This window comes from Rattus rattus, chromosome X (genome assembly GCF_011064425.1).
Source record: "Rattus rattus isolate New Zealand chromosome X, Rrattus_CSIRO_v1, whole genome shotgun sequence".
In the NCBI taxonomy this organism is placed as follows: Eukaryota; Metazoa; Chordata; class Mammalia; order Rodentia; family Muridae; genus Rattus; species Rattus rattus.
In genome coordinates, this window is record NC_046172.1 from 120037433 (window position 1) to 120063846 (window position 26414).

A 26414-nucleotide genomic window follows, 5' to 3' on the forward strand; every position below is an offset into this window, starting at 1 on the left:
GCATATGTGTGCTGCTGCGGGTGCAACATGGTGACATACTCAGGAATTTGTCCCACTCTCAGGACCCAAGCACAGACCCACGTTCAACCCCCCTTGCTGTGCCCTCAAATGCAAACAAAGAGCCTGGCCCATATGCAGAACCCTTCCCCCATACTTCTCACCTCACACCCCTTACTCCCCAACTTCCTACCCACTGCACTCAAAGGAGAAGACAGGAACGTGCACCTTTTGACACGCCGCGTGCAAAAGTGAGCAATCTGGATACCCTGGCGCCGCCCGTGTTGCGCCTCAGTAGCGCAGCCTTGCCAAGCCCCGGGAGAACAAAGGCTGTTGTCCCCTTGCCACTGGTGCCTAGTGGGAGCGAGCCTCTGCAGGAGGGCATAATTCATTTCCTCAGCTCCCTGGGATATAGCCACCTGGCCCAAGGCACCTGGTCCCAGGTCCCCTAGAGTGTACTTCTCGGCCTGGGGCCTCCCGCAGGCAGGATGGGGACATGCAGCAGAGCAGGGCTCAGGCTGGGAAGAACTCAAGAAAAGGAAGGGGTGTCCTCTGTTACCACCAGCTTGTACTAGAGGTTGTCTTGCTGAGGGCCCACCTAGGCGGGGAAATGTAAACTGGAGACAGCAGCCTTGAGGACCAGGACATTAAGATAGGCAAGGGGCAAGGTCTGGAAGAGGGGTGAGCAAAGGCTCAGGTGCCTGTGTGTCCAAATAACTACAGTAGACATTGGGTTGGGCTAGGTCCTAAGAACCACAGGTACCTTGAAATGCAGAAACTCACTCCAGGTAAAGTGGGGTTGCAACAGCAGGGAGTTGGAGGAATCCCAGCCCTTGTTGATTGTGCATGGGGACAGGGGGTTGTATCAATTCTTTCATGAGCCCAAGCACTCCTTTCTCTCTCACTCTTTCCCCTATTCCCCTTTCTTCTCTCCTTCCTTCTTTCAGTACTTGCTTTCTTAGGAGAGTCTAGGGCAATGTCAGCTTTCCTCCCTCCCCCAGCCACCAGCCGTAGAAAGTTGTCAAAGTCTTCAGTACAGGGCCTTTTTTCTTACTTCTGAGTGGAGGTGTTTCTCTTACCACTAAGCAATGTAGTTGACTAAAGGCTCAGAAAGTTTGTGGAGGGTTAAGTCTGCTGTCCTAAGGGTCAGAGGTGTCAACTTAGGGTTTGGGGACCCACAGGGACATAGTGGCCATTTGGGATACACATATTACCTGTTCCAGTAAGTTATGAAGGTAGAACTGACCTTACATGTGTCCATGGCTGCCATAATTATAGCAGGTTTCAAAGATGCCCTCATAGGATAAAGAGATTTGACTTAAGGAGCCTCATTTTTTTTTTTTTGACACAGTGAAGACCATATGTGAGGAGCTTACATGTGAGACTAGCACTTTAGCACTGAGCTACACCGCAATACCTTGCCTCAGGCACCATTTTCTACCTAGAGCTCAGAGAAGTAAAGACAACTAAACGTTTTAGCATCTGGTGGATAAGGTAACTCCTCACTTGAACCTGGGACTGTTTCAACTGTTTGGCTAGAACTTTAGTTTCTGATTTCCATCAGGTGGTAATCAGGGCTCATTTCAGTCTTCACTTGAAGGACGCTGAGCCAAATGATTTCACAGAAAATGACTTGCTGTTTTAGGTCTATAATTTGCAGTTGTTCAGAATGGATTAACAAGTCTGGACACAGGAGCATAGGTTTCTGTAACTCAATATTATTATCTTTTCTTTTTTTTTTACTAGGTCATGACATTTTCTTATGTTGACTCTTCACATTTGAAACCACATTCCTCTATGTAGGAGTTGTGGAATTAACCATTAGAATTGCAGTTGGAATTAAAATAAATTAATTTAATAGGGCAGCTTTTAAGAAGGGTGTTTACTTACGTAAGGAAATGGGGATTTTCTCCTAGTTAAAAGCAAGATTGCCCTTTCAGCCTTGCTGTTGGTCTTAGACTTTGGAGCATGCTCAAAAGAGTGAATGTCAAGTATTCATTAGCTTTTTGTCTCCTTTTAAGTATCTTATACCACCAAGATAATGTTGGAAATGAACAATACCTGACCTATTCAACATTTGAACCAATAAAATATATTTACATTATGAGGAGGTTTGGTTATTTGAAATGTCCTATATATAAGTCACATTTGCTGTTTTCAAATCTCAGGTGTTCATTAGCATAGTGTTTGTAACATAGCAAGATATGGGTTAAAATATTTAATAGACATTTCAAACTACATTTAGTTTTGAATGATGCTGTGACAAATGATTGAATCAAGTCAAATAATTTAGTAACAGCTTGAATGAACTTCATAATCTGTTTTGCAGCCTACTGCTCATTTAAATTCATCCTCCCACCCTATCATTTGGGGCTCATGCCCACAGCCTATCATTGCTACATTGAGGATTATTATAGAGTACCACATTTTCTAGACTTTCTAAAACACACATAGTAAGTAAATCAGTAACGTATTTTGTACTGCTGAATGAAATATGGTTTGGGCTGGGTGTAGTGATATTCACTTGTAATCTTGGTACTCAGAAACTGAGGCATGTTTAAGGCTAGCCTGTCTCACAAGCTGAAACTTTGTCCTAAAAATAAACAACTCTCTTTAAAATTAAAAACAAAACTCAACCCCCACAAGCAAATCCCTTACCTCAAGCAAAGAGAAAAACAAAACAAAAAAAACAAAAACAAAAAAAAAAACACTGTCATTTAAAGCGTATAAATTGTGGATTGTCTTTTCTTCGGAACTTTGATAATTCTTTTCAAAAATGTCACCAGGTAGGCTAGACTTTTCTCTTTGGGAGAATGCAGGGCAGGGTACTTGATTCTGTTAGACAATTAATTACAAGGGCCTCTTGTCATGTTTTTGCACTAACTTATGGTTTGAACACAATTTAAAATGGTTATATATATATATATATATATATATATATATATATATATATATAGTTGTTTAGGTCATGTAGTTCTTGAATACTACTTCCATCTCAAGGAAGAAAAACACATAACATATTTTCGTCCAAATAGATATTTGCATAGGTTTTACTGACCCTGTGTGTCATATCGCATAAGATTTATTAGTACACCTGTGTTAGGAATGTACTCAGTTAAGGCTGTGTCTAAATTACTGCAGCTGTTCCCACAGCCCTGGACAACTTGTAGCTAGTGACAATTGATACCAAATCTTTTCAGGATCAAGTACAAGTGCTAGCTGATTCTTTATTCTAAATCTTTCATTTGGTTCATACTTGGAGTTAGATGTGTTGATATAAATACACTTTCCTCCTTGTGCTCAGTCCTACCACCACAGGGTTGTATAACTGTTTGGATGCTACATGGGTGTAGGTCCTCTGGTGAGAGAGCTTGCATCAGGGCTGAGTTCATGCTGGCCACTGAGTGATGGAGGCCAATTCCATGCATAGTCTGTGAAGCTGCCCATTTGCACAGCGGCTGCTGTAGTGGACTGTGACATGTATGGACACATCTCCTTTTTCTTCTCCTTGCTGGGCACTTCTAGTAGTCTTTCTACCCCTACCCAGGAGGCACCGGATATTGTGGATAATCAGCATAACATGGCTTGAATTCTGAATTCCATTACCAAAGGTCATCTTGGCCACTGTGACCTACTGTCAGGCTTACTCTACAGCCAATCAAAGCAGGTGTTTAGAACAGGTGGTGCTTACTGGTAAGATGTCATGACGGAGATGACCTCGTATTTAAAAAGAGTGATCATAATCCGTCTATTACTCATGTAGATGCTCGTTTGTTTATTTTCATCATGCCATCATGGACCCATGGTTTGTAAACAGTTGTCATGAACCTCATAGTCTCTTCTGTGGTGAATGTGATCACAGCTTCAGGGAGATGGTGTGCCAGGGTTGGTCTCTAATCAAGAGTCCTTGACATTTTGATGGGTACAGGACAGGAGATGAATCCACACAATTTGCCAGATTTCTTCATTCTTGTTTATGTATGTGCACAGCTTCTTTATTGGCAAATGCTCAAGCTAGAAGGGGGAGCAGGATAAAGCATGGGGTAGCTCCTCCATACCTTACTACCATTTCCACCAAGTCTCTTAGGAATAGAGTTCAACTCATTAAAGGTGGACAGGCTGCCTCCAAGGGCTAGTGATATAGATAAAGATGGAGTAGAAATGGATGTTAGGTTAAGTGAAGCAGGGTGTGAACTGTGACACGAAGGAAGTCATGGAGGGCCATATGTGTGTCAGAGAGATAGATATAGGGACTAGATTAGGAGCAGGACAGTGGGATGCATGTTTGGATGGTAAGCCAGAAGGCTCATTTTTGAAGCAATGAGTATAGGAAGATGAAGCTGTTAGCATTTCAGGTCTCTCTGCAGCTGTGCTGTTTTATGCCCAAATCAACTCTTCATTCTGGGAATTACAATCAACACAGAACAACCAGAATGTGTTGCAGCTCCTCAAATATAGCCAATAAAAAGGCTTTCTAGTGTCTGCTTCATTATGGCTTATATTTTTGGAGTTGAGAAATTTGAAAGGATTGGAAAATAATTGCCAAGATTAAACAATTCAAAGCAGAAGGAACACATGAATTAAAGAATGCTGGGAACAGGGGAGCCTACACGTCTGTTACTGTGCTCAGCTTAACGTTACCTTTGAGATGTGATGATACCGCACATAATGTGGTTTTAACAATTAGTCAAAAACACAGGTATGCCTGTAAGTCATTTTCTGGAATGACTGATGTACATTTTCCTATTCAGAAGACACAGTCATGACTGTGACTTACCAGTATAGACTGAGGAGTAGAATTCAGGGCCATTGCCATGTTTAACATCATTCATGTTTAATCTGAAATACAGGTTATTTATTTATGGTATACAAGGTGTGAATATTTGATTAAATCTTTTATTTGGCAGTTTCTTTTCTCTCTTCCTCCTCGTCCTCCTCCCCCCTCCCCCTCCTCAACCTCCTCCTCCTCTTCCTCCTCCTCCTCCTTCTCTTTCTCCTCTCTTTCTTTTCCCCCTCCTTCTCCTCCGTCTTCTTGAGACAAGGTTGGAAGCTAATCTTGAATATTCTGTGGAGGCCAGGCTGGCCTAGAGCTCATGATAACCCTGCTTCTATCTTCTAAGCTTTGTGATTATATGTGGACACCACCATACCTGGTTGAATGTCATAGCTTGATGAAACAATTTTAGAGGTGTGCCATTTACAGACAAATGTGCTTATTTTTTTAATTATAGTAGTTATTTTGACTATTTTTCTAGTGCTTAATTTTATTTTCTTCTTGAGCGGATGACCACTTGCTTTCTCTAGGGAAATGTTTTCTAGGGTATTAACCATGAAAATTAAGGGGTTATATTTTTAAAAAGAGTTACATTCTTCATCTTGAGGAATAGTTAAATATAGAGGTCAGTTTCCTTATGAGATCTGAGTTGTGATCAACATTAGGCATAAATTACAATTACTGTGTGTGGAGATTACTGTAAAGGAGGTCTCATGCCTTACCCTTGACTCCATGTCACTAAATTCATTTAAGCTTTTAATTTCAAATGGAGATGTTATTAGTGTTTCTAACTAGTGACCTTCCCCCTAGGCTAAGGCCAGAGGGAGGTAGTTGTTCCCGGTGATTCTCTTAAATCTGGCAGTACCCTTGACTTTTGTTGAAGAATAGTTTTATTGACATTCAGTGCAGTCTGTCTGGTCTGAGTTAGGTTACTTGCTTGGTCTGTCTGTGGAGAATCAGATTTGGTCTGGATTTTGGCTCAAAGAAATTCCTAGTTATGGAAGTCTGTTCTTTCTGGATCCTGTCAATAGGTCTAGGGAAGAAAGAAATGAAATAATTATCTGGTGAAAGTTATATATAATCAGAAGCCCAAATAGAAAATGCTTAATGAAAAAAATAGTATTGAGCCAACCGCATTGTTTTTAGTACTTCGAGTTTATAGGTAGTAACATGTAACATCTCCAAAGGATGCATGTCGATAAATTTTGAGAAATGTTTACATCCATATAATTAGCACTAGTGTGACTATCTAGAATATTGTCAACCTACAGCATTCTCTCATGACTCTTTCAAGTCAATTATCATGTTAAAGAAAAACTACTGTTTTGATTTTTATTACCAATAGTACACTTTGGTCAGATACCAAACTATTTTATTCTTTTGTGTATAATGGCCCACCACCACACACTTCAGTATCCTTTCCCTGTTGATACCTCTCCTCTTGTTCTCTCGTTTCTTAGAAAACCTCTACTTTACTTCACCTTAGAGCACTTAATAGTGGTATATTTGGTTAGTCAATAAAAAGTAATTATTGAATGACCTAGGCAAGGCAAAGAATTTCTTTGGGCAGCATCAAGTTCTGTTTATATCACTGAAGAACAGTGATCATCACTGTCATGATTACTGTAGCACCGACATTATTGAATCGTTACTACTTATTAGGTATATATCATTTTTATGTATCTCATTTGGTCTTTTTATAAATTGTGGTACTGATTATGTATGTGTATAAATTATTTTATTTATGTACATGTGTATGTGTGTTGAGTGTGTGTGTGTGTGTGTGTGTGTGTGTGTGTGTGTGTGCATGTGACCAGAAGAGGATGTCAGATTCCCTGGAACTAGACTTATAAGCAGTTGTGAGCTGCCTAACTTAAATACTGCGAATCAAACTCCAGTCTTTTGGAATAACAGCAAGCTCACTTAATCTCTAAGTTTTTAAGCTGTGGGTTGTGACCTCTTGGTGGTGGTGATGGGTATGGTTCGAACAATGCTTTCACAGTGGTAACATATCATATATCCCGCATATCAGATATTTACATTATAATTTATAAAAGTAGCAAAACTACAGTTTTGAAGTAGCAATGAAATAATTTTACAGTTGAGGTCACCATAGCATGAGGAAATGTATTAAAGGGTTGTAGCATTCCGAAGGTTGAAAACTACTGCTCTAAGCCATCTCTCTAGCCCATGTTCTGCTTCTGTGAGAGCCAAATTAAATAATGATTGCACTATGATACAATGTGCACTATATAAACTTTACAGATGGCACCAAGAAAGCCCAGACAGATTGTAGAGTTTGTATAAGGTTATACAGCAGTAAGTTGTAAATCACTGGCTCATGCTTGGTTTTAGAGTAATAAATCCATGATTGTTGAATGATGTGCCATACATTGTACTTCGCTCTTGTAATCCTAGTACTTTGGATTTGGGAATTTATAGACAAATTGGGTTGAAACCGTGTTTCCAGCAAACAAAATGGTACAACAAAAGCACCACCTTTACTATGTTCTTTTCTATTCTTCATTGTTGTCAGAAAGCAATATACTAGATTGCCTCTTGATGGGTTATTCCCATAGATGCTTGATCATATTTCTATTGTAACTATGGCTCACCAGAGACAAAGCTTTAAACTAAAGGAACAGGTTATCAATGTTTACCTTTCTGATACTAGGTAAGTTGGAGATGTGATTTTTGTTGCTCATCCCACGACTATATGCCAGAGTTTTGATGTGAAATGCCTCATTAAACTCTTATGATAATTTATAAGAAGTAGAATATTCATACTTCTTTTACTTTTGACAGATGAAAAAACTGAGTCTCTGAGATGGAACCATTTTATGCAATAATCACGATTTGAGATTGATAGTCCTAAGGCCAGAGACCGTTACTCTATACCATTTGTGCTCTCTAATGTTTGGCTGTGGTCATGACTAGTGCTGCTGGTCTAGTCTGATGTCATTGTCAATCTGTACTGACTCTTTGGTTCTATCTCTGTCTTTCACGGACATGAACAGAAGTAGAATACAGCTCTTTCAGTAAGATTCTGACATTTGTGTTGTCCACACACATCAATTTAAATGTACTTGTAGCTGATTAATTACTGGGGAGTAAGTAAGTAAATTCTAAAATAAAAAGATAAAGGAACGAGGATGTGAGCCAGGTTTGTTTGAGGGCACATTTACTTCCTAACCATTGTTGCATATAGCTTTCGACAGGATATTTAAATGTTTTCAGATCTCGATCTTCACAAACCTAAGTTTAATTCTACCTACCAACATGGATGCAATTAGGGAGAATGTTTCATACATGCATGATTGCTAAGTATTGTGGTCTTTCCAGTGAAATAATCGATTTTTCTTTGAGTTACTAGTATATAGCATATTGTAATGGGTCCTAGACTGAAGCATTGAAAAAAAATTCCTATGGTAAAAGCTGTGCTTTCTTTTCCTACAGGCCTTGGGTATTTTAACTTTTAATTTTGCAAAGTATGTTTTGCATCACTTTCCCATTGCCTTGAGCCCTTGTGGTAAGGAATGGGCCATGCAAATATGACTATCACATTTCAGCAGTTCTTAGTTGGGATACAATAGTGTAGTTTTCCAGCGCTATATCTGGGAGGTTTTCTTCACCCGTGTTCCTGTGCACACACTTCTTAATTCACTGTTGAGTAAAATTCCACTTGTTTCTTTTATTTTTCATTACATGGTATATGCTTTCAGTCTGCTGCTCATCAGAATCAGGTTTTATTTTCCTATTCAATTCTCCCTCCCTCTCCTATTTTTCCCTCCTTCTTGGTCTAGTCAACAGATGTCAGTGGATTGATTATGTGAATGTGTTCTCTGGGTGCGCTAGGCTAATTGGAGGCGTGTCCTTTCTGCTTTTCTCGCTTGATAGCTATATTAACACTGATGAGTGAAACCACCCCCCCTCACTTCCTTGAAATGTAGTTGCGTGGAATAAACTTTTCATTACTTATTATATAACTAATTTTAAATGGAAAAATTAAAATGTAAGCTTTAGTTTTCCGACTATTTATGCTGCATTCAGTTAGATAATATTTCCAAAAATATATCTTGTTAACAGAGACATCCTCCTTGAACAAGCATATTAATTATAGTTCTCAAAGTTGGGAATCGTGTAATGTTTTCCTCTGTGCTGCAGGAATCTACATTTAACAGCCATAATTAACAGTGATGGGTCTATTGAGTGGTTATAGGTAAGTTTAATAACAAACATGAAACTCAGCTTTGTAAAAAAATCCCTTTAGATAATATAGGTAGCATTTCGTCTGCTCTGAAACTGAGGGTTAGTAAACAGCTCGAGTTCTTAAAATATTTATCTTGCTGATAAAAGTAGAAGTAAACAACCTGAAGAAGACAGGCTGGATGTAGTCTTGAATATGCCCATAGATATTTTCAGAATCTTTTTCAAGCCAGCCTTTGAAAGCATTGAGAATTGACCTGCTTATTTCGCCTTTGATTCTCTGTGTGTAAGCTTGCCTCTCCCCTTGGGGGGCGTTTATCAAATGTTAAGTCTTCCAAGAGCTCTAGGATCTGCACTGGTTTTTGGAGCTCACAGGACAATGAGAGTCATTCTCTTGCAAACGGGGCAGGGTGCTCCTTCTATGTTCTCCTTCCAGGGAGCACTTGTTTTCCAAGTAGCTGGGAACTGGGCTTTCTGGCCTTCCTTCTGGAAGGCCTGGTCAACTAGTGTCCTGCAGTCGCCATGTATCTGGCAGGCGGTTTTATTACAAACCTCACCGTGCTCATTAACCTCGTGATGTGGCAGCTGCCTAAAAAAGAAACACGGAAAAGTTGTGTCACCAAAGGTGAAAGTTGCAGCGGAGCTGCGTGGTGCCCGGCATGACAAAGCTCCTTCCAGGCAGCTGTGAACAGGAAGGGCAGCAGAGGGGTTGCCCCCTTGTTCTTCATGCCTGTGATGTGAGCCACTGGAGTGGATGCTTCACCAAGAGCTGCAGCTCAGGCCAGGACGCCTGTGTTTTGGATGTAGAAAGCTGCCTGGAGCCGTGAATGCCCTCGGTTGCGGTGCTCATGCTGGTTCAAGGCCTGAGAGAAGCATTAAGATATGCAGCCACAACTCCGGGGTGGATGGGAGGAATTACTTTCCTCCCTGTTTCTGCCCCAGGACCTAGTTCTCTGACACACACATCTCAAAGACCAACACAAAAGGCTAAGATTCCATTGAGAACCTTGAAGAAAGGGCTTGGCCAAGGCATTTTGCTTTTGCATTCTGTATTCTGGTGAATGCTAATTCAGTTTTAGCTGTTCCAAAACTGAGCATTCATCTTGAGCAAAACGCTCTTGCCTCTTTTGAATTTATTTGTGATTTTTATGTTGCTTACGTTTCATTGCTTTGCTTTTTTGAGATTACAAAATAATGCATGTTCACTGAGGACAATTTGGAACATCATAAATGCACAAAGGAAATATCAATCAAGGTTTCTTTTGCAGATTAAGTTTTAAAAATATTTGCTTCCCAGTGTTTCCTCTGTGCTTGCTTCAACATACTCATAGACATGAATAGTTTGAAATATGTGTGTGGAATCACACAGAATCAACAGTTACCTGGTCATTTTCCTTCCATGATATATAAGTGTGATTAAACAGCCTGTGCCCTTATCTACAATAGGGCAACTGGAAGACTCAAATTAATAGTGGAAAGTAGAAAAAGGAGTTGATTATTCAGTATGGCTACTTGTGAAAAGGGACAGAGTGATTCAGTGAACCTCCCAAATCTGCCTTGAGATTAAAGTTTAAGTAGAAGTCCAAAGATTTGTACATCTAAGCAATCCTGGTTAAGGTATATCCCTGCCTACCATGGCCCCACCCATGTCTGGGCTTCAGTCTCACTGTGTCTGGCAAAAGTATTAGAAATGTGTGAAGTCTCTTTCTGAGACACAAGTTCATGCTGTGGCTCATGACTTTTTCTTCGGTCAGCATGAAATTCCTGGGGATATTTCCCATTTCTTTGGGGTCTATTGTTTCAACAGTTTGATAGATTGAGAGACTGAAGTGTTTCTAGGATATCTTCATTTCTGCCAGCTCCCTGACACCAGGGTTCAGGGTTCTCTTCTGCCTTGAATCTGTCATCATTTGTAGTGTGTGCACTGGGTGTGGACTTGGGTATGATAAGAGACAGATGGCGATTTTGTGTCTGTGAATCAAAGTTTTTTCTACACCTCCTAGCATCCTTGCCATTGGACTGCATGTAAATTATACACGCACACATAAAACTGTAAATTCAAAATTAAAGCCACGTGAACATCTATTCATATGTTTAAACACACAGCAGATATAATCCTTAGAATAATTCTCTAAGAATATGCACAAAGGGCTGGAAATACAGCTCAGTGGTTGTTTAGAATGTGCTATGTTCTGCACTGCATTCCCAGCAGCCACTCAAAGGAACCTTTAGAGCAGTGGTTCTCAACCTGTGGGTAATGCCCTTTTCACAGGGGTCACATATCAGATATTCTGCATATCAGATATCTCCATTACAACTAATAACAGTAGCAAAATTACAGTTATGAGGTAGCAACAAAAATAATTCTATGGTTGGGGGGGTAGTCACTATAACATGAGGAACTATATTAAAGGATCACAGCATTTAGGGAGGTTTAGAACCAGTGTTTGACATTGCGTGTTTAGATATTTATAGTTTTTACTCATTCTCAGTTTTCAATGGATATATACACAAATATGTAATTAGTACTGTGACATAATATCAATAAAATATTGATATTGATTACCATCAAACTGATATTTCTGCTTCAGGTTCTATAATTCCTTGCTCTGTGATGCCCATATTCAAGGGCACTCTTAGCCTGTTCCCTCTAGGAAGTCGCTGATTCTCCAGGTAGTCTTTTGTCCCTTGGAACAGGAGTTGCTAGCTCCCTGAACTAGGCTATAGATCTCTCACCTGGCAGTACATGTAGGCAACTCTAGATAGCTCGTGCTTTATTTTTTTTCTCAGCTTCTATCTTTTTACCCCTATTAAGTTGTGATCTCATCACTAGACAGGTATTCAATACATGTGTTACCTAGTGACAGTGTTCAACAACATCCTTCCTAGATTCCTTTAAATGAAATTTAACTATACACTTGGCACTGGAGAGACATCTGAGTGGTTAAGAGCACCGACTGCTTTTTCCCAGATAACCCAGGTTCAATGCCCAGCACCCACATAGCAGCTCACAACTGACTGTAACCAGTTATAGGGCTTCTGCCACCCTCACACATACATACATGCAGGCAAAACACCAGTGAACATAAAATAAAAATAAATTGCATATAAAACAAACAAGCCCCCATATATATTCAAAGCCCTTAGAAGGTCAACAGCCATCTGGATTAATTACCATATAACTTGTTTTCTGTGTGTGTGTGACAACTTCTGCCATCAATTATATAAAAATGATGTATCATTGAAAATATGAATTTTTAGAGACTTGAGTTCATATCGAAGTTTCTCTATTATTTGTTTTCTAAACTCTTACACTGGAGATAGTCATCTTTTTCTTACATGATTATTTTAAGAATCTGTTATCTGAGACTCTTACTATAAGGCTCTAGATTCAACATTTCATAGGCAAGAAACACATAAAGGATGGTGAAACACCAGGGATTTACATGCAATTTAGACTTATGCTGCGCAAGAGTCATTCTCTTTCTTCCTCCCCTATCTTAGTAACAAAGCCAGGGAATATGTATATATTTAACTATGAGACCCAGGGAGTCCAACTGGGAGATGAGTTACAGAAATTATATTTATTGTGTTTGTAGTTCTTATTACATCTTTTTGACTTTAGGGGTCAGGGTTTTAGTATGGGAAGGCTGTTTCTGCTGTGTGTATATGTGTGTGTTTGTATCCTAATTTCAAGCATTCGTGTTTCAGACTGAATGAATTAACACGTGGAAAGGACCAAAGAGAAAACAAGTATCTAGAATTTGGTCATTATTGATATTGGTAAGGTTACTAAAATAATAGTGACTTTCATATTGATTATATAAGTTAGGGGATTCTTAGCTTTTGGGCAATAGAAATGAATCAGTAGATTCATATTTGTATCTGAGAGTCAACTTCCAGTTTAAATTATTTCCTATTAACTAATTTGTATCTAAATTCATTAATTGATTGATTTACTTAATAAATTCTGTGTGCCAGGTGCTGCTTTTGACAGGGAGAATACAGTTGCAAATGCAACATATAATCACCCGTGCCTTCACAGAACTCAGAATGTACAAGCTTAAGACCCAGGTTCTTCATGTAGGAGGCACTTTGCCCTTTCTTGGTCATCTGCTTAAAGGAATCCTTGTTGTTGGTTTTTTAGACAATATCTCATTATTCAAGTCTGATTAGCCTAGAACTCTTTATACAAACTGGGCCAGCCTTGAACTAAGAGATCTGCCTGGCTTTGGCTGCTGTTGCCTGTGCAATGCTAGAGTTAATTATATGCAGCCACGCCCAGTGTCAAGGAGTTCTTGATCTGGTACTTACACACCCACTGGGGCTCTGGCTAGGCTAAACTCTCAAGAATGTCAGATAACATGCAGATGCAGAGTGTTGATCTGTACTCCAGGAACCATCAAATTTGTGTTTCTAGAACCTGTTTGGACATTAGCATAATTTCTCACAACATATATGCCCCACCATGAGCATCTGATTAAGCAGGCCTGAGGTGGGAAGCTTACAAAGCTACATATACACATATATGCACATAATGTGTATGTATCTGTGTTATTCTTAATTCTAGGTAAGTCTGGAAAACATTGTCTGAAAAGCAATCACAGGGTTCCCATAAACTGTGTAAATGTGCATTTGTGTGTTGAGAAGAGTGTATAGTTTTTCACAGATTCGTGGGAATTTGACACTAGTTGGTGAGGTAGCACCCTGAGATCTGCATCTACTGCTACTGGATCCAAAGTCCTGAGTGCTTCAGGCCCTCGCATTGCTCCTGTGATCACAGCTTGAATAGAATGTGAAGTTGTTTGCTTTCTTTCTTTTTCTCTGTTTTTTTTTAATTCTTCCTTTCTCTTTTATCAAGTCCATTTTTTCCCTCTTTCCCTGACCACTCTTAAAGAAAAAAATGAAGATAGGAAGAATTTCGAAAACTCAGGTCTTTCTAAGGGACTGAAGTGGAGTTTTGAAGATGACATTCAGAGCTAACAAATCTCTGGACACCGTTAAGATGGAAGATGTCAATGTCCATGTTTTGACCATTCACGTACCTTGACCCTCAGTGTGGCAAGGGGTGGGAGAGATTTCTTTGCCAGTCAAGAACAGGGAGAGGAATTATTCTCTTAAACATTGCTTTCCTGTTCATAGTTGGTAACTTTTAGAAGGACTGGGTGAAGCCTGTGTGAGGCGTAGGTGAGCCTCTACCTCTCTTCATCTGATGATTAACGAGTAGTGTCTGACATAATTGGTTCATGAGCATCAAGCACATTGACCTATTGCTGCTAGTTATTTTGAGTTATAAATGTTGTCTATTTCTCTGGTAGAATCGGGAGTTCAGGATGCATAGGATGACCTGGTTTGTATCACATGAGTCTTTGGGACTTTGACAGATTTCACAATTTAATAAAACACCCAGCTTCCTCCTTCTACCTTACCGGACATAAAAGCAACCTTTGAATTTATGACACACAGAGCATACTTTGAAAGGGCACAATGCACAAAAAAGGAGGAAAAGGAAGTAAGGCAGTTCATCTCTTCTTCTGAGGCCATTATATTCAGACAAGTGACAAAACTGAACACCTTGGAAAATCTTGTATTGATTTTTAGTGCAAAAGCATCTCCGTAGGATCTGAAAATCCCGGAGAAGGATAATAAACCTGTACGCTGCCTTCAAGTCAGTGTTGACTTCCTTAGTTTACATGGATGGAAGAAATGAATATAGATGCTTTGCTGAGAGTAAGACTTTGGCCATATTTCTCTGATGTAAATTCTTAGTTTATGGAAACCATACCAGGTATTGGACATTACTGGTGAATGGGAAGGTAGTTACAATACTGGAAGAGTTTGATTAAGTTTTTCCTTTGAATCCTACTATCTCTAGAGTACCATGATGTTTCTTTAGGAATCAAGGGATGCTTGATTAAAAAATAAATAAGGAAAAGCCAACCTTAGTGGTTTCTTGTTGAAGTTTCTAGCATTTTTTGCTGTGAACTATTACTCAACGTGTCTATTTGTATGTTTGCTGCTGAGATCTTCAAACATTTTAATTACTTTTCATTTAATCTCTCTGTCTCTCTGTATGTCTGTCTCGTATGTAGGAGAGAGAGAGAGAGAGAGAGAGAGAGAGAGAGAGAGAGAGAGAGAGAGAGAGATCTTAATGTATAGCCAAGTCTGAGTTCAAGTCATCCTCCTTTTGCTTCAGTCACTACTAGAATTATAAACATCTCTTGGCATGTCTGACTCTCCAGGTTCTGAGTCAGACATTCAATGGCTGGAGGGAACACTATATCATTCTCTACAACCTTCCCACTTTAGAGGATGGTCAGGCCTCAGAGAGATAGTAGCATGTCCAAGGATTGGAAACAAAGTGGTGCCTATTTCTCATCTGACAATTTTCCACAGTTTGAAACCAGGATACTCTTTACTAATGATAGCAAAATCCATATTAGACATAAATATTTAGGATTTTTTTTTGATCATATCATCAAACAAACAAATGTGATTTGAAGCCAGAAGGACTTGTCAAATCTGAATTCAGTATTTGAGCATTGGCTTCTATCACTATTTCTAAATTTAAAAGAGGTTACTTATATTTTGATTTTGATGATCCAGGAGATTTCTCTCTTGACCTTTCTTCCATTGACTCTGTGACATGCCATGGTTGAAACCAGGTCCTTTGTGGGTGGCTGTTATTAAAAAGCTTTCCTTGGAATGTTTACAGTAACTGCTGTGACCTAAATAGAAAGGCTTGCCTTGTTTTCCTGCATAAAAGCAAAATAGCAGCTTCTAAAAGTATGTTCATCTCTTTTGATACCCTTATATTTACCAGTGATTAAAGAACAAAAACATTACTTGTTTCTTATTTATGTGTTAGGTGAGTATACACTATTTCTACACAATTTACACATTTGGGGCTTTTGTGTCCTAAACCATATTTTCTTGTCCTCACTATGTCTTCACAACAATTCTACCAAGTGGGCATTATAAATGAATACCTCTTTTAAATTTCATTTTATTCTTCATTGAGATAAAATATAGCTTAAGATTTGAAGTTTAAATGAAGTTTTGTAGCATTGAATGTGTAACTAATGTCTATAGCTTTCTTATACAAATTTGAAACTATGTTCTTTAAACAGCCTCTCATTTCTGCATCCCCATTTTCTGGAAACAGTCACTCTAATGTCCATTTTTATGAATTACCCAACTGCATTAGATAGATCATGGGAGTAGATCCATATAGTGTTTGCTCTTTAGTGACTGGCTGATTTTATGTACCATAATATCCTTGAAGGTCATCCCTTTTGTAACATGTGTCAAGATCTCTATCCTTTGAAAAGCTGTGAATAAAATTCATTGATCACGTTTTATTTTCTTGTCCATGGTGACATTTAATTATGTCCACGTTTGGTCATTATGAATAGTACTGTTATAAAATGAGTGTAGTACTCATCTTAGTGGTGCACACCTTTGATCCTACTAGGATGGCAGAGGCATCTCTGTGAGTTCAAGGTCAGTCTGGGCTGGGCTACAAAGCAAGTTCCAGATCAGTCAGGGCTGTCCAGTGAGATCTTGTCTTGAACAAAAAACAAAAGCTACTTTGATTTCTACACTTGCATACATTTAAATAAAATAAAGATACAGACAATAGCTTTAGGGGTAGCCCTCACTCCAATTGTTGGAGGACACACATAAAGACTGAGCTGCTACATATGTGTGGGGTCCCTAGGTCCAGCCGGTGTATGCTCTTTGGTTGGTGGTTCAGGGGGTATGGAGGTGTAACTGTGTGAAGGGAGGACCTAGAGGAACAAGGGTGGTAATTGGGATGTAAAGTGAATAAATAAATAAATTGATGGAAAACAAACAAACAAAAGTATAAACACAGATAAAGGTAAAAATAAATAAAATCTCAAGAAAGCGAGCGTAAATCCGTCTTCTTAGGGGAAGATTATTTTAACATATTTAGTCTAATTAAAATGACATGACAAATTAGTTACTTTCCCCATGGTTGTTATCAAATATCAAAAGAAAGATAAGGAAGACAAATTTTACTTTGTCTCATAGTTTGAAGGGATACAGTTCATCATGATAGAAAAAGCATGACGAGTCTGGTCATATGTGTGTACAGTCACAAAGCAGAGGAAGAACTGTTGGCAGTCAGCCTGTTCTTCGCTTTATAATTATTCTGTTAATCAGCCCACATTCAGGTGCTGAGTTCATTCATGGTATGTTTTGTCCCCTCCAGTTAAATCTCTTGGATAACCATCTTTGCTCCCATGGCTAGACTTGTGTCTTCTGGGTAATTCTGAACCTAGTCAAGTTGACAGTGAACATCACCACACATAGTAAATAATGAAACAAGATCTCCAAATTTTAAGGACCTAGTAACTTGCAACTTTAGAATTTGGGAGTGGAGACTGGAACTACTCTAGGTTCCCTTAAGAATTTGATGTGTCTGTTTTGAATTTATACTTCTATTTCCCTCCATGCCTGCATTTGGGTTGACCGTGTCTTCCTAGGCCCTTTGCAAAATAGTAAAACATTGTTGGACACTGAGTCTTTCTTCTTCTTCTCTGGATTCTCAGTACCTAGGACTGAACCTTATTCATAAAGAAAATAAAATACATGCTCATATGAATAGAGATTTTGGAATAATCTGACATTTTTATTTGTTTCTATCTGCTTCTTTCTTATATGTGAGACATGGCTTATGTTCAGGAGCACATGTTAGATTTATGTATGGAGGAAAAGTTGTCTTTAATTCTTTGTGAGGAGTGGCAGAAACATTTGGTGAAAACTTGGCATCAAGGGAGGAATGATCCAAGTGCATGCTTTGGTTTTTGGTTTAGTTTTGATCTGAGAAGGCTCCTCTGATGGAGGCATTTTTGTTTCTCTCAGCTATTACTAAAGGTAATGTGCATAGATATTGCATGTGGCTTTAAGGTGTACAGCTAGAACTGTGAGTGCCATGCTTATATTAAGGCAAAGATTTCCTACTCCATGTATTGGCTCTAAACCCTTGTTTTTCATGTCCCCTGCTGACTTCTGAACCTACTCCAGCGCCTTTCTAACTTTCCAGAAATAGACATCTCCCAAATTAGACTCTGTTTTCTAATAAAAGTTCTAGTAATATAGACTTGGAACACCCAGATAAATTTATTTTCAGGTGAAAGACAACAATTTAAAGACACATGCCTGTGAATCTTGACTCCATTCATTCAAAGATTACTAATTATGTGGAAGGCTCATTGCCATGTACTATGGAAACAGTAGTGTGGAAGGGAGTTCCTCCTTGTGTGCTTTGTGAGGTGATGGTAGGATGAATGGCAAGGAGATATTGCTCTAGTAGAGGAGCAGGAACAGAATGTTATAGGCAATCCAGACAGTAAAGGGAGCTTAATGTCATTGGCAGTGATAGCAGGAATATGCTAAACATTTTCCAGTTAATGAGGAGGAAGAGGCATGCTCTGGAAGGAGCAAGCATTGCTCATAAAGGTTGGAGGATGAGCAAGACTATAGCTGACTTAAAACTGGGATGAAATCCCTTATCCCTGGAGGAGTAAGTCATGTCACTTTCATGGAGAGTCCTTGTACATGTTGAATTGCAGCATTCCAACTCCAAGGGACAATGGCATTGATGACACATTTTTCAAAAGGATATAAATATTGTTTTCCATAGATTAGCAGGGAGGTTTCTTGAAAGGAAAAAAATATATATGTTAAGAATCAAGTAGATTCAATGAGAATATATTTGTCTAATTGCTAATTTCAAACAAAGCCTCTGGATAACCTTTTTTTTTTTAAATGTGAACAAAATTCATTAATACCAGCCAGGAGTGTACACTTTTAATCTCAGCACTCAAGAGGCAGAGGCAGGTACATCCCTGTGAGTTTGAGGTCAGTCTGATTTATTAAAGACCACATAATGAGACCCTATCTCAAAATAATAAAATATAAACAAACAAAAAACTAACTTTATTAAATCTCAAGTAGAAGCCATTTTATCCTTGGGGCAAGGTTGATAGCTTTGAGGTTTTTTTAGTTAGCTGTGTGCTCCATGATCAGAAGGCCATATGTGCATCAGAACTGTGCATTTTTCTTTATTGGAATCAAAATCAAAATGACTAAGGTACTTGAAATGCAAACTGTTTGGAAGCATGTAAGGTATAAGAGACCAGAAAGAATCCTAATCAGCCTTATTCACACAGAAATGTCATTAGATGGCTGCTATTAGTCAGTCATGAATTTTTACAAGTCAAAAAGACCATTGATATTTAGCATACATTATTATTTTTGACACCTTGTAGGAAGTCAGTAGGCAGAACACAACTCATTTCTGACTTCAAGTCAACCATCACTCATGTTGCCTCTTAGCTTTGACTTCAGTAATGAATGAAAGGTAATACACTCTCATCGTATTTCCCCAAATATTATACACAAAAATTTCCAGATTTCATGTCATTTACTTTTAAAAAAAACATTTGTTTACTTTTGGGTTTGGCTATTTCATAGGCATGAGTGTTTGCCTGCCTGTATATATGTGTACCACATGCACGCCTCATGCCCACAAAGGTCAGAACATCAAATCCCCTGAAACTGGAGTTATGGATGGTGGTGAACTATTACGTGGGTGCTGGTAACTGAATCAGGATCTTCAACAAGAGCAACCAGTTCTCACCACCCTTGGACTATCTCTACAATACTCTTAGGTCATCTATTTATGGTTATATCCTGGGTGTCAGGTGTGCGTAAGGCTTGATTGTAAGTGTTGCCAAAAAGTGATTGTACTATGTATGATATCTGCCTTCTAGAGGTTCACACATTCCAGCAAAATGACAAAGGGGCATCAGGACATGGTATGGCCAGTGATGCCATAGGAGTGCTCCTTGGAGTTGTGTAAGCTCAAAGTACAACAGTTGACTCAGTCTTGTAGAGTAAAGGGAAATTCTTTGAGGAAGGGATGGGCAAGTATCTAAAAAGTGTATGAGGAGCTGGTCTGACAAAGAGGAGGCTGAAAAGATTCACAAGCAGATGACATAGCACATCTAAAGGCAAAGAAGACAGAAGAATGGAACAAAAGGAAGAAGAGGGGCTGCAAATGGAAATACATAAGAAGACATGTAAGGCATAATCTCGTGGTATGCTTTATAGATGGAAAGGCATGAGGCTTTACAGGCAATTTAGGTACACAAAGGTCTGGGATGTTGGCTATGAGGGTGAGGAAGAGTTAGATTTTATTTTAAATGAATGTTCTGGATAAACCTTTGGAGGGTTTCTTAATGGGAAACCCTATGATATGATGCAGATGGAAAATGCATAATGTTTGAAGATTTATTTGTATATGCATGCACACACATGTATGTCCATGTCTGTGCCCTGGGTATGTATATGTGTGACATATGTGTGCCATGGCACATGTGTGGAGGCAGGAAGACAATTTGTATGGAATTGGTGCTATCTTTTTAGCATGTGGATTTGATAAATTTAACTGAGGTCATCAGTTATTGCTACAAAGCAATTTTACCTACTGAACTTTCTCTCTATCTCTCTCTGGTTTAAAATATTTTAAATTAGGGGTGTGTGTGTGTGTGTGTGTGTGTGTGTGTGTGTGTGTGTGTGTGTGTAGTGTGTGCACGTGCCGTCTGCGATACGCGATGCATCTTGCAGCGCTGTGGTGTCCTAGAGTTCTAGAGTCATCTGGTCTTCTGGAGTAGGAATACAAGTAGTTAGTTATGAGCCACTGATGAGGATTCTAGGAACAAAACCTGGAAGTAGTACATAATCTTTACCAGTGAGCCATGAGCTTCCTCTCCAAACCACTGAGCCATCTCCTAAGTGTTTTACCTCAGTATTCCCATCTGTAAAAGTTGGATGATAATGATAGATCCTGGATAAAGGCTTAAGGTGCTATTATTAGAATGATAATATTTTTAAACTAGTTTAGACCTTCAAGAATTTGCAGGCAATTGTTAAGAGAGGGGTGCAGTATGGCAGAGAAAAGCTCCTGAAAAGCTATTCTGAAAAGAACCCTGCATTTTAACTTTATTCCATGTTCAACTGTAGAGGGACTGTAGGACTGGCATACTCCAATGGGGAACCAGTGTCCAGACGCTAACTTGGATAACAAAAGAGGCCACTGTGCAGAGGTGTGTAGCTTATACTTTTGTTTGGAAACACCAAATTGAGAAGTGAAAAACATCAACTGAGAAAAAAAAAGAATCAATCCTAGTTAAAAGGGCAATGGGCTTGGATTGGTGTTTCCCTCAGTAATGACCTACAGACTAACACTAGATAGGGCCAGTAATTTGGAATCACTCCATCAGAGGATAGATGTCTGCAATGGAAGGCAGTGTTATGTTACAGCTTAAAAAGGAGATAGTTACTTTTATTATGGACAAGTACAAAAAAGAACCAAAGCTTCTAATTAACAAAATTTGTCAAATTCAGTTTTTTTTTCATACTGAAGAATTGTGCATTGCTTTTGAAGGTAATTATTGCAACAAAACTTTTGAGAAAGTGTTATGAAATACTCAGCATACCCTCTCCCATAAATAGTTATAGGTTGGCCCTCTGGTGTTTATAAATTCCTTATTATTGGGTCTGATTTATTTCAGTACAAAACAAGGTTAATTCAGCTATTGCTGAGGGCTGGTTTCCCCTGTGTCTGTGCTAGGACCAAATTTCTTCCATTTGAGGTGATCATAATGAGTGCCTCCCAATAAAATTTCCTAGAGTATGCACTAATGCTTTTCTCGGTAGGATACTGTCATGCAAATCTGGAATATGTTGTAAAGGAAAGACACGAAAAAGTTGGTTTCCCCTAAAACAACACTTACAATTTATATATATATATATATATATATATATATATATATATTAACTTGAGTATTTCTTATTTACATTTCGAGTGTTTTTCTCTTTCCCGGTTTCCAGGCCAACATCTCCCTAACCCCTTCACTTCCCCTTCTTTATGGGTGTTCCCCTCCCCATTCTCCCCCCATTGCCACCCTCCCCCCAACAATCTAGTTCACTGGGGGTTCAGTCTTAGCATGACCCAGGGCTTCCCCTTCCACTGGTAATCTTACTAGGATATTCATTGCTACCTATGAGGTCAGAGTCCAGGGTCAGTCCAGGTATAGTCTTTAGGTAGTGGCTTAGTCCCTGGAAGCTCTGGTTGCTTGGCATTGTTGTTCATATGGGGTCTCGAGCCCTTCAAGCTCTTCAGTTCTTTCTCTGATTCCTTCAACGGGAGTGAGGTAACCCAATCACAGAAAAACACACATGGTATGCACTCATTGATAAGTGGCTATTAGCCCAAATGCTTGAATTACCCTAGATGCCTAGAACACATGAAACTCAAGATGGATGATCAAAATGTCAATGCTTCACTCCTTCTTTAAAAGGGGAACAAGAATACCCTTGGCAGGGAATAGAGAGGCAAAGACTAAAACAGAGACAGACGGAACACCCATTCAGAGCCTGCCACACATGTGGCCCATACATATACAGCCACCCAATTAGACAAGATGGATGAAGCAAAGAAGTGCAGGCACAGGAGCCTTAAAACTAAGTTTTCCCATTCAACGTTCTTTCAACAACTGCTCATTGTATACTGCCTTAGTTAACCTCTATATTACTGTGATGAGACACTATGAACAAATTAACTTGTGGAGGACAGGGCTCACTCCATCTTATAGCTTTGCAGTCCATCATCCAGAGAAGTCAGGGTAGAAACTCAAGGCAGTAAGCTGAGATGGAAGGACTGGTACAGAGACCATGGAAGCATGCTGTTTGCTGTCTTGTTATCTTGCTTAGCTTGCTTTCTTACATGGTCTAGGACCACCAGGCCAGGGTGGTACTGTCTACCATCATCTGGGTCCTCGTGCATTAGCCACTACTACTACACTAGTACTACTGCCTTGAGAACAGGCCAATTTTGTGGGTTAGTTTTCTCAATTGAAGTTCCTTCTCAAAGGTCTCTAGTTTAAAGTTAAGTTGACATAAAACTAGCCAACACAATATTTTATATGGCAGTCATTGTCCTACACGTCACAATATAGTATTAAGTAAAATAAAGTTTCTTTCCTTTTGACTTTAATTTGTCTGTGTATACGTCTCCATTCCCCCACCCCATGCACACTGTAAATGGTTGCAGCTATGACTTTGTTGATCACGGTCAGAGAGACTTGATGAGAAGGTAACATATGAAAACCTTAAGAGGCACCTACGAAGTTATGTGGGAGAAGCGGGTTGCCATATTTTTCATGCTGCATGGGGAAAAGAAAAATTTTAAAAATTGTATCATCCAGAATTCAGGTGTTTACAGTTGCTTTTATTGAAGAAGAGTAAAATCACTTCTAAATACATTTCTGTAGAATTTTTGCAAGGCAGAATTGCAAATGTAGCCTCCAGTTATATGAGTCTTAAAAATGCACTAACAGCTTTTTTGCATTGCAGCCTTGGAAATTTCTGTATATGCACATAGATAACATTTACAAGCACTAAATTGCTATGTCCCCATAGCCATACCTGCATCGGCGCTAAAACTACTTGCTTATTTACAAATGCAATCTTGCTGGATTTTCATTTCTAGGAACGAAAGCATGAAATATTCTGAACTCTTTGAAGAATGAGCATCTCTCTGCTGCATAGCTTAACTTGAACTGTTCTGAACCACTTGACTCTTAAAACTAGGAGGAATTATCAGATAGATCAACCATTCACTCCTAAGACTGCAGTGTACAGGTGATAAGTGGTTCCACTTGCATTGTGTGGTATGTGAGTCAGAAATTATGAAAATGAGTGACCCTTGTTCAATATTTGGTGACAGTTAAGGATTAAGAGTACTAGATACTTACTATCTCCCAGATAGGCAAGTGTGGGTACCCATTGCTTGGGAGGGCACAGTTGAATATCGCGTAAGAATATCACAAACCCATAACAAAATGCGACTGCTCCAACCTCCTGTGGACCAGTTCTGAATATGTGATACTTAAATCTTTGTGACTACAGCCAACAAGTTCATAGACCAATACCTTCTATATTTGGGAAGGGGCCACATGTTTGTCTCTTACATCTAATGTTCAGGAAAGTATTTGTAATAGGACTTGGTGTGCTGAGGTGGAAGTGTCCTAATGAAAAGAAAGCAAGAACTTGGAACCCTTGGTGCATTTCAGTTTTGCAGTTCTTTACAATCAAAGTAATAATATTAAGCACCTACTAAGTGTGTAGCATAGAGCAATGTATGTGAAATCACCATACTTTGTTTAATTAATAGACTTGATATTTTTGGAAGACCTTTATTGGTCAAAGGCTGTTCCGTAATCCAAAGAAAATTGTTTTTTACATCTTATTTTTATCAAAACATGCCCCTAAATTAGCACTTGACACATGTAAGAATATATGCTTGGTTTCACCGAGTGGGTGCCTGGTGCCATCAGAGGGCGTCAGGTCTCCTGTAACTGGAGTTTCTGGTGGTTGTGAACCTAATCCAACTCCTCTAGAAGTTCTCTTTACCACAAAGCATTCTCTTGAACCCGAGATCATTTCATCTGGATAATTCCTTAATCTCCAAGGAATACTTGAGCAATTTTCTATTGTTAAATAGAAGATGATTTGTTATGATAGTGGTAGTTTCAAGTCAACAGGAAAGCCGGTCAGTCTGCTTCCTTGCTGTCTTTACGTTATGAAAACACTATCGATCTTTAGTATTAAATGACCCAGAGCATCAAAAGCAGCATCCTGATGATGCTTCAGCTTCTTTACCAAAAAGACCAATGATCCTGTTGACTGCTGACCACCATTATTTGAGCTTTGTTAACTTTTTGGAAATGTTTATCAAAGTAGCCCTTATACTACTCACTGTAGACCACTTCCAGTGAGAACATTTAAAATCTTACACTGAAGAAGGACACTGCGGTGGTGTATTGGATAAACACACACAGTATTTACCTCAACTTTAGTGTGCAAGATGAGAATAATAGTATTAGTAGTCATCATAGTTGCTGTACAGATTAAATTATTTAATGCATGTGATACTTAGAATTGCAACACACAGTAAGCATTGTATAAGTATTTGCTATTATTATTGCAGTGGTTAGTACACTCATTATGGATTACTGGGTTCTCATGGGGGAAAGGAGGTCATGAAGGAGTTGAATCAACAGAAAAACAAAAGTATCTTTCACATATGAGAGAAATTCTTGACAGTTGTCTTTTAAAATAATTTTATCTAACAAATAAAATTGTGTGTGTTTGTGTGTGTGTGTGTTTTTTGCTCATGTGTATGTATGTGGATCATGTGTGTTCAGTGCCCTCAGAGGTTGAAAGAAGGTATTGGAACTGTCGGAACTGGGATTCAAGCCATTGTGGCAGGAAGTGTTCTTAACTGCTGAGCAATCACTCCCAGTCCTGTGATAATTGCCTGTACAAGTCAGCTTTATGTTAATGTGATATCTAGATCCATCTATTTTCTGTAACAGTTTGACTTGTTTTCTTCTTTTGTGCTTTTCTTTTTTTAGTAGAGTGTTTAATGTAGTCCAAGCTGGTCTCAAATTCAGTACATAGCTAGCAACAAAGAATGAGCTTGAACCCTTGATCCTCCTCCTGCCCATGTCTCTCAAATGCCAGGATTACAAGTGTGCATCACAGTGCCCTGCTTTAGATAATTTTACTTTTTTAATTGCCTGTTTTTATTGTATATGCATATGAATTTTACCTGCCTGTATGTATGTGCCATGTATGTATCTGGTGCCTACAGAAGCCAGAAGATGACATCAGATCCCCTGGGTTCTGGTTGCAGATGGCTATGAGATGGCATGTGGGTGCTAGGAACTGAGCCTGTGTCTTCTCTGCGAGCAGAGGTGCTCTTTAATTCCTAAGCCATTTCTCCAATGCCATTATTTCATTCTTAATAGAAGAATACAACTCCAGTGTGTCTCCGTACCATGTTTACCTGATCCCTTTGCCTACGTTTTCTTTTCAAGTCACTTCCATACAGTTTTCCATAGTGTCTCTATTGGCATTTCATCAATAGTGTTTAGGAGTATAGCTATGTATTTTCCTCTTAAAACAGCTTTCACTCTATCCCATACATTTGGGTGAAGTATATTTTCATTTACTTCTAGGTTTTCTTGTTTAATCCATCCTGTTTTCTTGGATGACACGTTGTTCATATGCATATACATTTCAATCTTCAATTTTAAATTGTATGTACTTTCTCTGGTTGTTTATTTCTTGTCTTATTCACTATAATCTAATGAAATATAAAAATGATTGAAATTTTCTTATATTTGCTGCGACTTGCTGTATGCCCTAAAATGTGATCTAACTTAGATACATTTTTGTAGCCTACTGGAAGGAATGCTCATTTTTAATCTCTTGCATGGAATAGTCTATAGATATTAGTGGATCGATAGTATCTTCTCTCTCTCTCTCTCTCTCTCTC